We start from the raw sequence: 15,527 nt of genomic DNA on the forward strand, positions 1-15,527 counted from the left end.
TAAAAATAGAATAAGCAAAGATAATGTGGGAGGATCTCAGCTTTGTGTCACGTGTACATGATTTCATCTGAAGTTACCTGGAAAATACCACTCTCTAGATTCTTTGAGTGGTGGGAGACTTGCCTCCATCTTCTCCTGAGCTGCACACTCAGTCTGTGTTTTCTCTTCTTCTGTGGTTGAGGTCATAACCTCCTCCCTTCTTGCTTCGGCAACCTGCCATCTGTCCTCCTTTTGACCTTTGGGGACTCACAAAAATACTCCATTTCTCTAAAGCATGGCACTTGGGAACAGCATCGGAGAGACGTGGAATTTTTATTGCTCCTCTCCTGTTTTCCTTTCTCGGGGTCCTCCTCCTTCCACCTAACTTGGTCCCAGCAGGGTCCAGGCATGCACTTGCTCCCACACTCTCTCGGCCCCCTGAGTCACGTTCTCAGCGTGACAGTGACAGCAGCCATCCGGGTTGTGATTTATCTTCAGGAGTTGCCAAATCACTCTTGGTAGCATGTCTGTGCTTGGTGAATAATGAGAAGGACCTACCATCCATCTAAGGGCAAAACAGTGTGAGCAGTTACATTTAAATTTAGCTATTTTTCCCCCCTCAGCTTATTTCTTATTTTCTGATTGAAAAGGGACCATTTAAGGGCCTTTGTGGTAAATACCCAAATAATTGTGTCACATAGATGGAGAATCATTTTTCACAGGAGTCAACGATTGCTGTGGATCGGCTGTCATCCCAAAGTTGCAAACTCTGCTCAAACTCTGGTCTCTTAGTGGCCATTTCTCTGGACCTTCAGAAGAGGCTCATTTCAATGCTGCCTATTAACTACCGAAGGCCAGGGTATTGCACCATCCTGCAGGCTGTAAATTGCAAGAACACACAAGCACCATGGCAGGCAATACTTAGGTCTGGATCCATCCCCCTGATAAACAGTGAGGACTGATGAAACACAGGAAGAAAGGGCAGGTGTGGGGCAAGGAAGCCCTGGGAACACATGGCCCTGAATGGGCATCCTTACTCAGCCCTTGCTATCTGGCTGCTGGACTCTGGGCAAACTAGGTCTTCTCTGCACTTGCTTCCTCATCTGTGAAATGGGTGCTTCGCTCTTATTGGCAGGATTTTCGTGAAGGCATGCCAGATTGTTTTCCAGAGGCAGCAGTTAAAATATTTCCTGCTCTATGGAAAAGATTAACATTAAACAGAGACATGAGGTGGGAGGGAAAGGGAGAGAAAAAGGAAATTGCATGGAAATGGAAGGAGACCCTCATTGTTATACAAAATAACATATAAGAGGTTGTGAGGGGAATGGGAAAATAAACAAGGAGAGAAATGAATTACAGTATTTGGGGTAGAGAGAGAAGATGGGAGGAGAGGGGAGGGGGGATAGTTGAGGATAGGAAAGGTAGCAGAATACAACAGTCACTAATATGGCATTATGTAAAAATGTGGATGTGTAACCGATGTGATTCTGCAATCTATATTTGGGGTAAAAATGGGAGTTCATAACCCACTTGAATCTAATATATGAAATATGATATGTCAAGAGCTTTGTAATGTTTTGAACAACCAAAAATAAATAAATAAATAAATAAACATATTTCCTGCTCTATGATTTTCTAGAACATATTTACTGCCTTTCTCAAAGAATGGAATCTAATGTCCCTCCCCTAGGATGTGGGCAGGCCTGGGACTCTCTTGTAACCAACAGAAGAAGAGGTGGTGATTCTGGATTCCTTTTGAGTCTAGAACATGAAAGACAGTAGAGCTTTTGGCCTTGTTCAATGAGACGTTCACACTTGGAGTCATAGACACTGTGTAAGAAGACCAGATACCTGAGGCTGCCATGGTGAGGGGAAGCCCAAGTAAACTGTGGGAAAGCCACGTATGGGTGTTACCACCAACAGACAGCTGAGGTCCCTGCCACCAGCCTGCATGAATAATCAGCCATTCTTCAGAGGGAAGGCACTGCAAGTTCAGCTCCCAGCCAAGAAGATCAAGTCGCCCCCAGCCCTCCACTCTTCCAAGGGGAAACCAGACATTGTGAAGCACAGACCAGTCATCCAATTGGATCACCGTATAATATGAGAGCATACAAAAATTATTGCTTTATGTCACTGTGTTTGGGGGTGATTTTTATGTGTAGTGATGTTAATGAGAGAAGAATGATGGGAAAGCAAACTTCTTTAAAACTGGTGGGCCCAAAGTAAGACCTTAATAAGCAGCTATTCTAGTGATTTGCATTATGCTATTTGAACTAGATTCCAAATATAAGAAAGAGGTTTGGGCTGGGGATGTGGCTCAAGCAGTAGCGTGCTCACCTGGCATGCATGCGGCCTGGATTCGATCCTCAGCACCACATACGAACAAAGATGTGTCCGCCGAAAACTGAAAAATAAATATTAAAAATTCTCTCTCTCTCTCTCTCTCTCTCTCTCTTTAAAAAAAAAAGAAAGAGGTGATGAAATATCAATACAGGAGCTTCTACTGCAAAGGGAAGATGGGAATGTGTCTGTTCAACTTTCATTCGTCAATGCATGCATGTGATACTGGATACCAACTGAAAATTTGGAAATTTATGGACATAAATGTACCAGGCTGCATACTGGGACTATGCCAAACCAAGACCTGGACCTTGAGGACATGGAGAGTCCACTGGGGCAGACAGATAAATAAGTAAAAAAATTAGTAAGACAATAACCACACCGTTAGAAACAAAACAGGGTAATGTGTTAGGGAGAGGGGCATTCTCTTAGAAATGGCATTTAAAGCTGAGAATTTTTCCTGTTTGGGAAGGTTTGAGCACTTGCTGTGCATAGCAGTTTTATGGAAAACTTTTAAAAATGCAATTATCATTCCCTATATTTGCAAATCCCGTTTCTCTGGGCCTATTGCAATAGTCTTTGGACCACTATTTGTAAAAATTACATGACTAGAAGCTCTTTGAGGCGAGGACCCCACCTGCTTGGTATGACTGTGCTGTTCTCTGCAGAACTCACCCTGTTGTGGACATTTCTTTCAGGTGTCGTCTCTTTCTACAGTTCTTTTCAAGAATCGTCATAAATTCTATATGAAGAAATGCAAGGATATTGTATCATATAAAAAGTCTATATTGTTCAGGCAATAATACATTGAAAACGTAAAACCAAATGGATATATTAAGGAATATTAACTCTTTGAATTTTTACAGCACATTTTGGGTAGCCGTTAAAAATATTAAGTTGTCATCAAAACAATAGTAAATACATATAATTCCACACAAAGTATGACATTACAAATACAACTGAAGTCACTGAAGGCAGCTCCCCTCCACCAGCCCTTCCCTGACTGTGGTACTGTCTTTATCAATTGGCTGCTTTTTATGCTGAACCATTCCCTGTGGATTTTCATGCATCTTCCACAGGAAATGCATCATCTCTAGAAAACGCAAAATATTATCGGGTATTTTTAGAACTTTGGGGTTATTTAAAAAAAATGACCACATGTGGTGTGGGATGCCTCTCTGTAGCTTGCATTTTTTTCCCTCAAAAATACACACTGAGGACTTGTTCGTGTGGGTCCAGAGAATTCCATGGGGGGCTCCTTGACCACCCATCACATCGCACTCTGGCACATGGCTCACTCCTCCCTTTGCTGGCGGACACACATGTGGCTTCCTGTTGTTGCTCTTCTTCCCCCAAAGAATGAGATGAACTTTTCTTGCACAAGTTTCTTGGGCCCACGTGTGAAGGTTTCTCCAGCACAGGAGTGCAAGGGCCAAGGACTTGGTCAAGATTGGAAGTATTTTTATTGTAAGGAGACATCATCCTTCTGGCCAGGGACAAGGGTGTTCACTTCTCCATACCTGGCCATCAATTCGATATTTGTTTAATCAAAATACTGATCACTGATCGGCACTCCAGACCGTTCAACACTTAAGACGTGCCTGTAATGTTGGGGTCTCTGTCCCCAGCAGGCCCTTCCTCTTCTCTCCTAGCTGGGGTTGGAGTAGCTGGAGGAATGCTTGCTCATGGTTGCGAGTATTTTAGAGAGCCAGAAGAACATTAGAAAGTAAATAACAATATGGGTTTTCAGGCTGCTGTCCTTGGGTGCTACAAAAAGGGAGGGGATTGGGGGAGGAAACCAGGAGGGAAAGAAAACATGACACAGAAACAGAATTGTTTCCTAATAAAAAAGAATCTCTCAAAGTTTCCTGCAAGGCCCTGTCAGCAGCTTCTCAAGCAGCATGGCTTATTTTAAATTTTATTTAAATCAACAAATCGTACACACTTGAATATGGAAATGGAATACAGAGAAAACACAAGCTGCCCTAACAGAGGAACGTCTAATAAACATTATGCTACTTAGAGATATTTGCCGTTAATCACCCCATGAAAGGACACATTCAGCCAGAAGATGTCAGATAACATCTTGCTAAAGGCGATGGTGCCAGCTTTCCTGGCTTCGGAGTTCATGCAGCTAATTTTTTCCCCTCTTCCCTATTTATTTATTTATTTTTAGCACAGCAAGCTTTGAGGCGTTCTGCCTCTTGGACCACTCAAAAGAAGAAAAAGCGTTTGTGCTGAGAGTCACGATCATCACCGTCATTTACTGAACTGTTTCTGTATCAGGGCGGACTGTGTATTTTTCGGGGCCCAGTGCAAATGAAGATGTGGAGCCTCTTGTTCCACAGGTATTGGGGATTTCAAGATGGAGCCAGCCCAGCCCCAAACCGGCACCCGCACTCCTCTGTGCAACTGCCCAGATGTCACGGCCATGAAGCCTGTCCCACTGAGCTAGCTCTAGGTGTGTGTGGCCATCTGGGGAAAATCTTGTTTCCTTAGTAGCAGAGTCTCCTCTAGTTATCCACTCCAAAAGGGGACAGAGGGACCAGGTTGGTGAGACCCTGGGATGAGCACTCTTCGGTCCTTAGGCTGCTTTCTAAGGATGGAACCAGCTGCCTGCGGTCCTTTAATTGGCTGGTGAAGTAGGCAAGGTGCAAGCCAAGTTGCCAGGGGAAAGAGAAAAATATTTAAGAGCTAGGGTTGCTTTAGGAGGAAGAAAGAAGAGGAATAGAAGACATCAGGGCCCAGAGGGGGACTTTGAGAAAAGAACAGACAGGTGTTTGGAAGACAAGTTTTTAAATGATGTTTTGGCACATAGAGTGTGATGGCGGCCTTCTTCCCTCTCGCTCAGAATCTTTAGCAAAATCCACCAGGGGCACCAAAGTGAGGAGGAAGAAGGTGATAAAATGCCATGTGTCACCTCAAAGTAGAGAAAGACAGATCAGAGGTTGCCCGCTAGACGATCACCTCATTTGGGTTATGCATATAAATTTTTTTAATTCTCTCAGTGAAGCAATGAGAACATCACCAGAAAACTTCATGTCCATTTCCTATGAAGACCTTGGTATTTTTAAAAAAATACTGATGTACAAAAGTTCTTTACATATTAAGGAAACTACTCCTTTCTTACATGAGTTGCAACCATTTTTCCCCCATTTGATTTTTGACTTTGTTTCTTGTGTATTTTCCCCTGTGAAAATCTTTTTTAATTTACATTGGTTCCCTAGGGCTAACGTGACCAATGAGCAAATGGGGTGACTGGACAGGAGACATCTCTTCTCTTATGGTGATGGAGGCTACCTGTGCAAACCCAAGGAGTTGGCAGGTGTGCTCTCCAGGCAAAGCCTCTAGAAGAACCTGCCCTGCCTCTTCTGGCTTCTGTTGGTCCCTGGTAGTCCTTGGTGTCCCCTGGCCTGTGGCAAGTCACTCTGATCTCTAACGTTGTAGCCTTCATCCCTCAGTGATGGTGTGTCCAGATTCCCTCCTCACACCAGGACACTGGTCATTGGACAGGAGTCCTCTGATCTGCGTGAATTTGTCCTCACATGGCCTCGAAGACTCAGCCAAGACTCTCCAAATAAGGCCACATTCATGGGTACTGGAGTTAGCACCAAGTATCTTTTTGAAGGACATTTTTTGAAGAACACAACAGTATTTATGTGATCATATTAATCTTTTTTTGTCACACTTCTGGATTTTTGTCATTTCTTTGGAAGAGCCTTTTTTGTCCTGTGACGGTGAGAAAAGTTTTTCTGAACTTTCTCGTAAATAATAGGTTCATTTGAATAATTTATGTTTAAAGCTTGGACATCTGGCACACGTTTCCATGTAACGTGTGAGGGATGAGGCCTTTTCTTTTTTTCCCGAATAGCTATTCAGATGCCTTAATATCACATATTGAATCATTTCCAAACTGATTTTAAATATCACTTCTGTCACATAATAAATTTCCATCTCTATCCCTGCCTGTTTCTGGACTTGCTTCCATTGCATTGATCTGTTTTATTCTGCACCAGTACCCCCATGTTTTAATCATTTCAGATCATTTAATCATTTCATGTTGCAGAATTTTCTTGACTATTCTTATTGATATATTTTTAATTGAACTTTAGAATTAAATCTTCCAGTTAAAAAAAAAAAGTGTGTGTGTGTGTGTGGGGGAGGAGATAGCATTTCTGCTGGAATCATATTAGATATACAGATTTACTTTTGGAAAATTAAAGTCACCGTTATCCTTTTTCAAGTCTTCCAGGTCCCTTGGTAGAGAGTCAGTCTTCTTACAAAGAAGAAATCACTTACAAATCACTGCCACTGCTTTTGAAGTTCAATGCTAGCAAGGCCTGTCCATCTAGAAGGGACGGTGACTTTTGCCAAAGCCATTCAGCTTCTGTGATGGCGCTGCCCCTTTCCTTTTGATCTGTGGCTACAGGGCGTCCTCACACTGATGCTCCTGACGTCGACAGGCTGGGGTGTGAATCTGTATTCTCATGCTTTGTAGCTTTGCCTCTCTGTGAAAATGATTTCATTGATTGAGTCTATTTTCTTCTGTAAAATGGGAATAACTGCAGAAGAGTTTCCTCTGCTCAGATGGACCTCCCTCTGGGTGGAGCAATGTCTCCAATTTCCTTCAGAGAAGTCCATCTTCCCCCTCCTGGGGCACGTGTTTTGGGGGGGGGGGTGACATGGCTCCAGGACCCTGGGAGAGACTTAGCTCAGGGCTTCCAGCCAGGCCACCACGCTTCACCCACCTCAGTTATGTGTTTAAGGACAACGCAAGCTGTGCCGCCTAGAGACAGCTCCAGATGCTTCAGGACCTTTGGTTTTCTAAACTCCTAGGATAGAGGCATGGTGTGTTTGTGGCTGATCATTGTGACCTGGGAAGGGCCGCCTGAGAATGAAAATACAGAGGAGATAAAAGGACAGATTGAGAGAGAAGAGTAAGTTTTAGAAACTTGCAACCAGCACCCCCTACTTACCACCTGAGTATTTAAACAAGAGCAAGACCAACAAACACAACAAAAATATGAGCAGTTATGCTAATGTTCATTGAGCACTTACTATGAGCCAGGTATGGTCTGAGCACTTTTCGTGCATTAACTCTTGAAGTGTTCATAATAATCTAACGAGGCGGTGGGTGCTCTCTGCCACACCATCTTCAGATGAGGAGACCAAGACCCAGTGAATTTCATTCATTGCTCAGTGTCACAGAGTTAGCAAGTTGCAGAGCCCAAGGTTCAAACCTAGGCTGTTGCTCCAGTATCTAAGAACTTGCACCCATAAAAGAATTTTAAAGAGTGTTTTGAGAAGGGTTTCCATCGGCCACAACCATGTATGTTTATTTCCATGATCATAATGCCTACCTCAGACAGTTGTTGAGAATCTTCAGTGAGTTCGTGTGTGTGGATTGGCTTAGTGAGGAGTATGGCATGTAGCACGGGCTCACAGGCTAGTTGGTGGTGTCACAATTGAACTGTGGAGTCTTATTGTCCAAACTACTCAGAGAGGAGCGAAGAGTGTAGCCTTCTGGAAACTATTCGTACAAGTCCTGGATGGGTTCAGATCAACAGGCTGCAGCTGGAACTGCAAACCCACGTGCTTAGAGGGGCCAGGAAGGGGGTCTAAATTAGGGCTTCAGAATTTTTCACTATCAGCATTTTGTGACCAGCAATTATTGGTAGGGGGGCAGGCTATGCTGTGCATCTGAGGATGTTGAGCAACTTCCCTGGTCTCTACTCACCAGATGCCAGGAGCACCAACTCCCCAACCCTGGGTAACCATCAGAAATATCTCATCCTTCTAGCTGTTCACGTGCAGGAGGGAATTTACTCCCCAGTCCCCAGAGGGGACTTCAGAGGAGAAGGTGTAGAAAGATCCTTTTAAGAAAAAGAAGACTAAAGTACTGTTTCTCTATAGCTAGAATACAGTTCTTTTCTGATTTCGGTCTTTATCACTGTACTGTGGCCCATTCTACACTAGGAGCGTTTATTAATTAAAAAAAAAAGAGAACATTAATTTTAAGAATGTTCTTCCAGGCCAGCTTCACTCTGGTTGCAGAAAGACAAAGAAACAAGCCCACCTGTCTCAAACCCTGTCTAAAACCCAGTGAGGGAGGACCATGATCCCAGACAGAGCCAGTCATAGCAGTCATAGCAGTACATTATCTAGTAGCTGAATGCAAGACGACAGCAGGACAGAGCGGAAGAAACGGAATACGCACTGATTCAAGGCTCTTATGATGTGTTGAGTGATATATTATTATTTGAAAGTTTATTGTGAAAATTCAAAAATACATATATGTGTCCATATTATAGCTACATAATCTAATAAGGTATAATATAATATATAATAAGCCTGGAAATGCCACTAAATATTAAAACAAGTACAGAGAAGAAGTCAACCAAGAAGAGTTGAAAGAGGGAGATGGTGGGACAGGAAAACAAAAAACAAGAGAGGAGACAGAATGCAGTCATCGATAATTTAATTGATTATTATAGATGCTCTCAAGATCCCAAGGCTATGTCAGAGACAAAAATAGCGAAACTGTCTGCGTATGTCTATAAGAAATGCCCTTAAAATGTAAAGATTGGGACAAGCCAAATGGAGAAGAGTGGATAGAGACCCATCCCACAAAAGAAGAAGGAAATGGAACTGGGCAGTGAATGCCCCCGCAGCAGGCTTGGAGGGTGGAGAGGGCCTTTCACGACGATGAGGCGGTTTGTTCGTTAAAAAGGCCCAACAGACCTCAGTGTGGGCACCTGAGAAAGCCTCAAAATGGGAGCCAAAAGGAAAAGTAAAACTCAGAGCTGGGCACGTCTGGGCTGCTGCAGCTCTTTGAAAAGACTGTGAAATGAATAAACCCCTCACTAGATTTATCAAGAAGAGCAGAAATGAATTACCAGCACCAGGATTTTATACGAGGGAATCCCTGAAGACCCTTCAGACATAAATGGATAATAAGTGAATATTAGGAACAACTTTATGCCAATCAATTTGACAACTTGGAGTAAGTGGACAAATTTCTTGAAAGACACAAATTACCTAAAGTGGCATGAAAAGAAATAGAAAAATCAGAGTGGCCCTAAATCTATTAAGGAACTTGAATTTGTAATTAAAAACCTTCATAAAGAAAACTCCAGGCTGAGATGATTTCACTCTGTAAAATATTTAGGGAACAAATCCTACTAATCTTATACACATGAAGAAAATAGAGGAGGAAAACATGTGCCAACTCATTTCTTTTTTTCTTTTTTTTTTTTTTTGATAATGGAGATTGAACTCAGGGTACTTTACCACTGAACTGCATCCCCGGTTCTTTTTTTTTTTTTTTTTTTTTATGTGTGTGTGAGGCAGAGTCTCACTAAGTTGCTAAAGATCTTGGAAAGTTGTTGAGGCTGGCCTTGAACTTGTGAACATCTTGCCTCAGCCTCCCAAGTTGCTGGGATTATAGGCATACGCTACTGTGCCCTGCTGCAAACTCATTTTTGAGGACATCAATACCATGATACCGAGAGAGTAGAAATATAATAATAAACAAACAAAAAAACCCCAGTACAGATTAACATCTCATTAACATAAGTGTAAATATTCTTAAAAATATTTTCAAATGGAATCTATCATTATAAATAAAAAGTAATACTACATGACCAAGTAGGGTTTAATCCCAGGAATAAAAGTTTGGTTTATCATTTGAAAGTTAATTAATGCAAGTCACCATATAAAAGTAGGGGGAAAAAAAAAACACACCATCAGGCAAAGAGAGGAAAAGCAAAATCTCCTAAGATCCTAAACAGGGCACAAGTCAAGGTAAAGTGATAAAAGCCAAACGCTCTGCAAAGGAAACATTTTGAAACATGTGTATTTGTCAACAGTATGAATAAGAACATACGCATTTCCAAGAAGTGCATAAAAAAGCTACCAAACTCTATAAACGAATTCATTAAGTTCATTGGCAACAAGGCTAATATAAAAAAATCAATAGCCTTTATAGATGCTATTAACAAGCAATTGGTAAGTGATATTTAAAAATATGAGTTAAATCCGGTGTGGTGACAAATGCCTGTAATCCCAGCAGCTTGGGAGGCTGAGGCAGGAGAATCGCAAGTTCAAAGCCAGCCTCAGCAACTTAGCAAGGACTAAGCAACTTAGCAAGACCCTGTTTCTAAATAAAATATGAAAAAGGGATGGGGATGTGGCTCAGTGGTTGAGGACCTCTGGGTTCAATCTGTGGTACTAAATAAATAAATATATATATATGTATATACATACACATACATAATATATAGAAACATATATATGTATGTGTATGTATATACATATACATACACACACATTTATAGATTTATATATATACGTATATATGTATATATGTGATTTACAAAAGCATAAAAATCAATAAAATATATGTGAGAATAGTAGGTATAAGAACTGCACACTAAAAGTAAAAATATTTAAATAAATGCAAAGACATTCATGATCATGGATTAGAAGGGTTGATATTGTTACATCTGATAAAGGGCTAATACCTGGACAGGTAAGAAAGACCAGCAACTCCATCAAAAGACAATTAATATCTTAAGTCAAAAATGGGCAAAAGATCTGAACAGACATTTCTCCAAGGTAAACATTCAAATGGTGAACGGGTCTAAGAAAAAAACGTTCACCATTTCTAATCATCAGGGAAATGCCAGTTAATGTCACAAGGAGATATCACCTTATGCTTGTTACAATGGCTGCTGTCCAAAAGGCGAGCAGGAAGTGGAGTGAGGGGACCTTCGTTCGGACTCGGCTGGGGTGAGTGAAAATCCTGAGCTCGGCGGGCCCGCTCAGGAGTTGGTCATTTGTGTGTGTAGCGCTCACATCTGCTTCTGAAATGGCCCCACCAGTGGCTTTGTCCTCTTCCTCTCCCGCAGTTTCCTCCTAACTTGCCTCACCTACCCCTCTACTTCCCTGGCTTTTCACCCACCTTTGTCTTCTCCCACTTCATTACATAAAGGATAGTACAGACTTCAGGGGAAAAAGAAAACTAAGAATACCTAAAAATAGATTTAAAGAATTTAGACCAGGAAATCTGAGCATCCAATGGTTGTTAGAAAACAGACGGAAAAGAAGTAGGTACAAGGATTTATCAATTTTTTGTGCTTCCAGAAAAGTAGATTTTCATAGCAACTGTTTTTATTTATTTTTTTATTATTTTATGATGGGCTTCACCATCCTAGGGGGCTTGGAGTCCTGAAATTATTTTCTGTAGAATATTTCTGGTGTGTGTGTTTTCCTGGCAAGAATAATCATTGCTTCCTTTGGATTCTCAAAATATCCACAATGCATCAATAAATAGAAAACACTATGTTAGCTGTAGCTCTTCTATCTCTATGATGATAATCTTTGGGAATAATTTTATGAACCCCATAACACTGAAAGTGGAATTTATAAGCAACACTAGAAAACCAAGAAGAAACAAGGAAACCAAGAAGAAACAATGTCCAAATGTGAAATGCAGACTACCACCACCTTCAATTGTTGAAATAGAAACAGAGGGCTTTGAATATGCCTTAGTTTCCTCAACAATATTTTAATTAATTCTTATGAAGGAAATAGTCATGAAATACTTAGCCACAAGGATGTTCATCACAGCGTCATGTATAAGAACGAAAATCAGACACCACTTAGCTGTTCAACATCAACGGATCATCCTGAAACCTCACAGCATGTCAGTGTACAGTGTGATGTTTTTAAGAACTTTTGGAAAAAGTCAGTGAAATGCAAAGAAAATCATCCTCTATTAGGAGCCAGCAGACTGTGGCCCCGTGACAATTGCTGCTTGTCACCGATTTGTGTACATTGTGTTTTTGGGACAGGGCCATGCCCATCCATTTCTTACTGTCTAGGGCTGATGAACTGCATCCACAAAAGGGAGCGCTCCAACAAGACCTTACGGCCAGCAAAGCTAGAAAAACTGCCTGATCCTTTGGAGAAAAGATTGGCCAATGCTTGTCCTATGCCATCAAATGATACTATGACCTCATTCCTGTAAAACACACACACACACACACACACACACACACACACACACACAAAGTAGATATACTAAGATGATAAATGGTGGTTATCTCAGGTGATAGAATAAGATGTAATTTTCATTTTCCCCTTCATTTTTCAGTATTTTCCAGAATTTATAATGATTGTGACTTAATTCACATGGAAAATGCTTTAAGATTGTGTGATGTCATTAAAAAAAATCTCATCCTACTTAACTTCCAGCAGTTCCCCCCAGTCTCCCTGTCTCTTCTCGTGGTCACAGCGATGGCAGAAGAGCCCCTAGTTATTGTGCAGAGTGGCTGTGCAGCCACCAATTGCCCTGTGACCAGGGTCTGTTCAGTGTCATACCTGGGAGGATACGAGCAACAGGAAAGGAAGAGTAGGGCCACCAGGCCGGGAGAAAATTAAGATCTGCAGATGTGACATTTCCTAGAAATCAGCCTGTCTTAGAATCTCCCATAATTATTCACCATTTGTTTACAAATGGGAAATAGCAGTCTACTGTGCCATGTCTTCCAAGAGACTGAAGTTAATTTGAAATAATCCTCCAGCAAAAGCACCAATCAAAGCACCTGGAACGCCCCGTTCCTGTAGCCGCTGGCTCCTGACACGGTGTTATTGATACACAAATCAAAGTTGACTGCTCTGGTAACAGGGAGTCCCCTGGCAGCAAGAGCTTTCAACAGAAAAGGTGTTCCTTTCTTAAGACAGGACCAACTTAACACAGGATCTCACTGTAACAGGGCTAAGTGAAGACATTAAAGAACCCCAGGCAGAAATTGAAAATATCCTCCCTGCTCCCTGCCCTCTCGGAAGGAATGGGTCAACAGAACATAATACTGGGTGAGCACAAGAGGAAGAAATTCAAACTATGCTTAAGAACAGACTCATGAGACATAAAAGAGGGTACAGCATGCTGTGATCTGAGGGCCGTCGTGGTATTTCACCGGTCAGAATCGTGGAAGGGGAAACTGAGGCCCACAGAAGCCTCTAGCCTTAGAGTCAGCTTCAGAGGCTGTACTCAAATAGAGATTTCTAGAACTTCTGGGTCTGCAGGGCCCTTAGGGGCCTGTCCATTCCTGAGCTGCCCTGCCGCCCCCTCTTCGTTCTCCCTCCCAGAGGTTGCCTGGCCTGGCTTGGTATGAACTCCCCTGCGACAAGAGCTCAGTATCTCAAAAAAACGAGAACAAAACAGAAAAGCAACTGATTTCATCTCGATGGGTTTGACTGTGAAAGGCGTCTTTGTGCTACAGTCCCCGTTGCTCTCCTTCTTTGCTCGCCAGCCTGTTTTCCTTGCTCAAGCAGCATTTTAATGCACCACTTCAGGTGAACCAAAGTCCCTGCTCTCCCGGGGCTTCCATTTCCTGAGGCGGACGGCCAGGGGGCAGGTAATCTGGCAAAGGAGAGCAAGATCCAAGGTCCTTTTGGACAGGGTCAAGACAGAGGAAGTGGCAGTGACCCGAGAGAGTGGGGTGGGGCCACTCCAGATGCAGGGGGTTAGAGCTGAATTGTGCCCCTGCAGTGGTGAAGTCCTAAGCCCAGTCCCCTTGAATGTGACACTGTGGAATCAGGGTCTCTGTGGATGTGATCAAGATGAAATGATGCAATTAGAGGAAGTTGAATCGGAGACAGCAGGTGTCATTGTAAGAGGAGGAGGGACATCCACAGAGGGAGGACCGCGTGGGAGACAGGGAGCACCAGGGATGATGGTGGCCGTGATTGGAGCCATACTTCCATGAGCTGAGGAAGGCTGAGGTGCACTGGCCGTGTCAGAAGCTAAGAGAAGCACATGGGACCATCACTCCCACAGAGCCTTCAGAGAGAGCACGGCCCTGACACCACCTTGATTTTGAACTTGTGGATTCTGGAACTGTCAGGACAATGAATTTCTCTTCTCTTTACCTACCTAGTTTGCTTGTGGTACTCTGTCATAGTAACCCTAGACATTAACAGAGGGCCAGCGAAGACCTGGCCAGGATGGGACTTTCTGAGCTAATGAGCCAACTTCAATCAGAAAGAACACAGGAACCAGGAGGAGCAAAAGCCATGCTGTTGGGATGAGCTTGGAATGTTCCAGGAACAAAAAAGAGAACAGCTGGGCAAAGGCTCTGAGCAAACAGGAACGTGGTAATGAACCTGAGGTGCTGGAATAGACTATGAGAGCAGAGTTTCTCAACCTGCCCTGTGCTACAAAGACGCAGAGGGAAGAGGCCTGTGCCCCCAAGCTGGGGACTGGCACACAATGGGCCCAGGTATGGATACACTTTTAAAAGACTTCCAGGTGACAATTTTGAGAACCACATACACAACACATTTTAGTCCTGATAAGAAGTTTTGATTTTATTGTTCAGGAGATCAGAAATCATCAAGTATTTTAGGTCTTTTGGAAGCTCTAACTCCTGTAGATTGGTGTTCTTCAGACAACTGAAAGCAGCCACAGCAGATTGCTCCCATGTCCCATGTCCCATGTCCCTCCTCCTCTTCTTCCTCCTTCTCGAGGCTGAACAGCCTCCCTGGTGTAACCCAACTGAACACTGCCCCTTCCCACAGCAGAGATTTTTGTTGGCTCTCTTCCAGTCAAAAATAACTGGCTTCCGGGTCACTCAAGAGACCCACATGCTCAGGAAATTTGGGGTGGGGGAGAGAAAAGGCTCCAGAGATCATTCACTTAGTGAGCCTGTCCTGAGTGCTAGACCTGCTGTGAGCCTGTCCTGTGTGCTAGACCTCCTCATTCTGTTAGCAGGGGCAAGAGGACCCAGGCAGTGTCCCTCGTGCTGAGAGTGGGGGCTACGGCAGATGGATGTGAACAGTCCTTGAACTCACACCTCCTGACTTCTTTGGGCTTAGATGCTGTTAGGGTCCGTAAACAAGTCAAGATGGTGCCTGGCATTTTGCCAGAGGGAGTGGTTTGAGAAGTAACTCCAGCGAGCTATTAAGAGGATAGATTCCTTAATTACTGACTGCTGTGTCTAGATTATGTCAATTAAGTTAAGCTGTGTATAATTAAGATGATAAGGATTCCTTATTGGTTGACTGCTGTATCTAGTTTATGTTAATTAAGTTAAACTGTGTATTCAGTTATGTATATATACCCCTACTGTCCTGCAATAAAGTGGCTCCCACTCCTGCTAAATCAACCTTCACAAGTTGCTCGTCACCCCCCAGTTATTTTG

The sequence above is a fragment of the Ictidomys tridecemlineatus genome, chromosome 5 (genome assembly GCF_052094955.1).
Source record: "Ictidomys tridecemlineatus isolate mIctTri1 chromosome 5, mIctTri1.hap1, whole genome shotgun sequence".
In the NCBI taxonomy this organism is placed as follows: Eukaryota; Metazoa; Chordata; class Mammalia; order Rodentia; family Sciuridae; genus Ictidomys; species Ictidomys tridecemlineatus.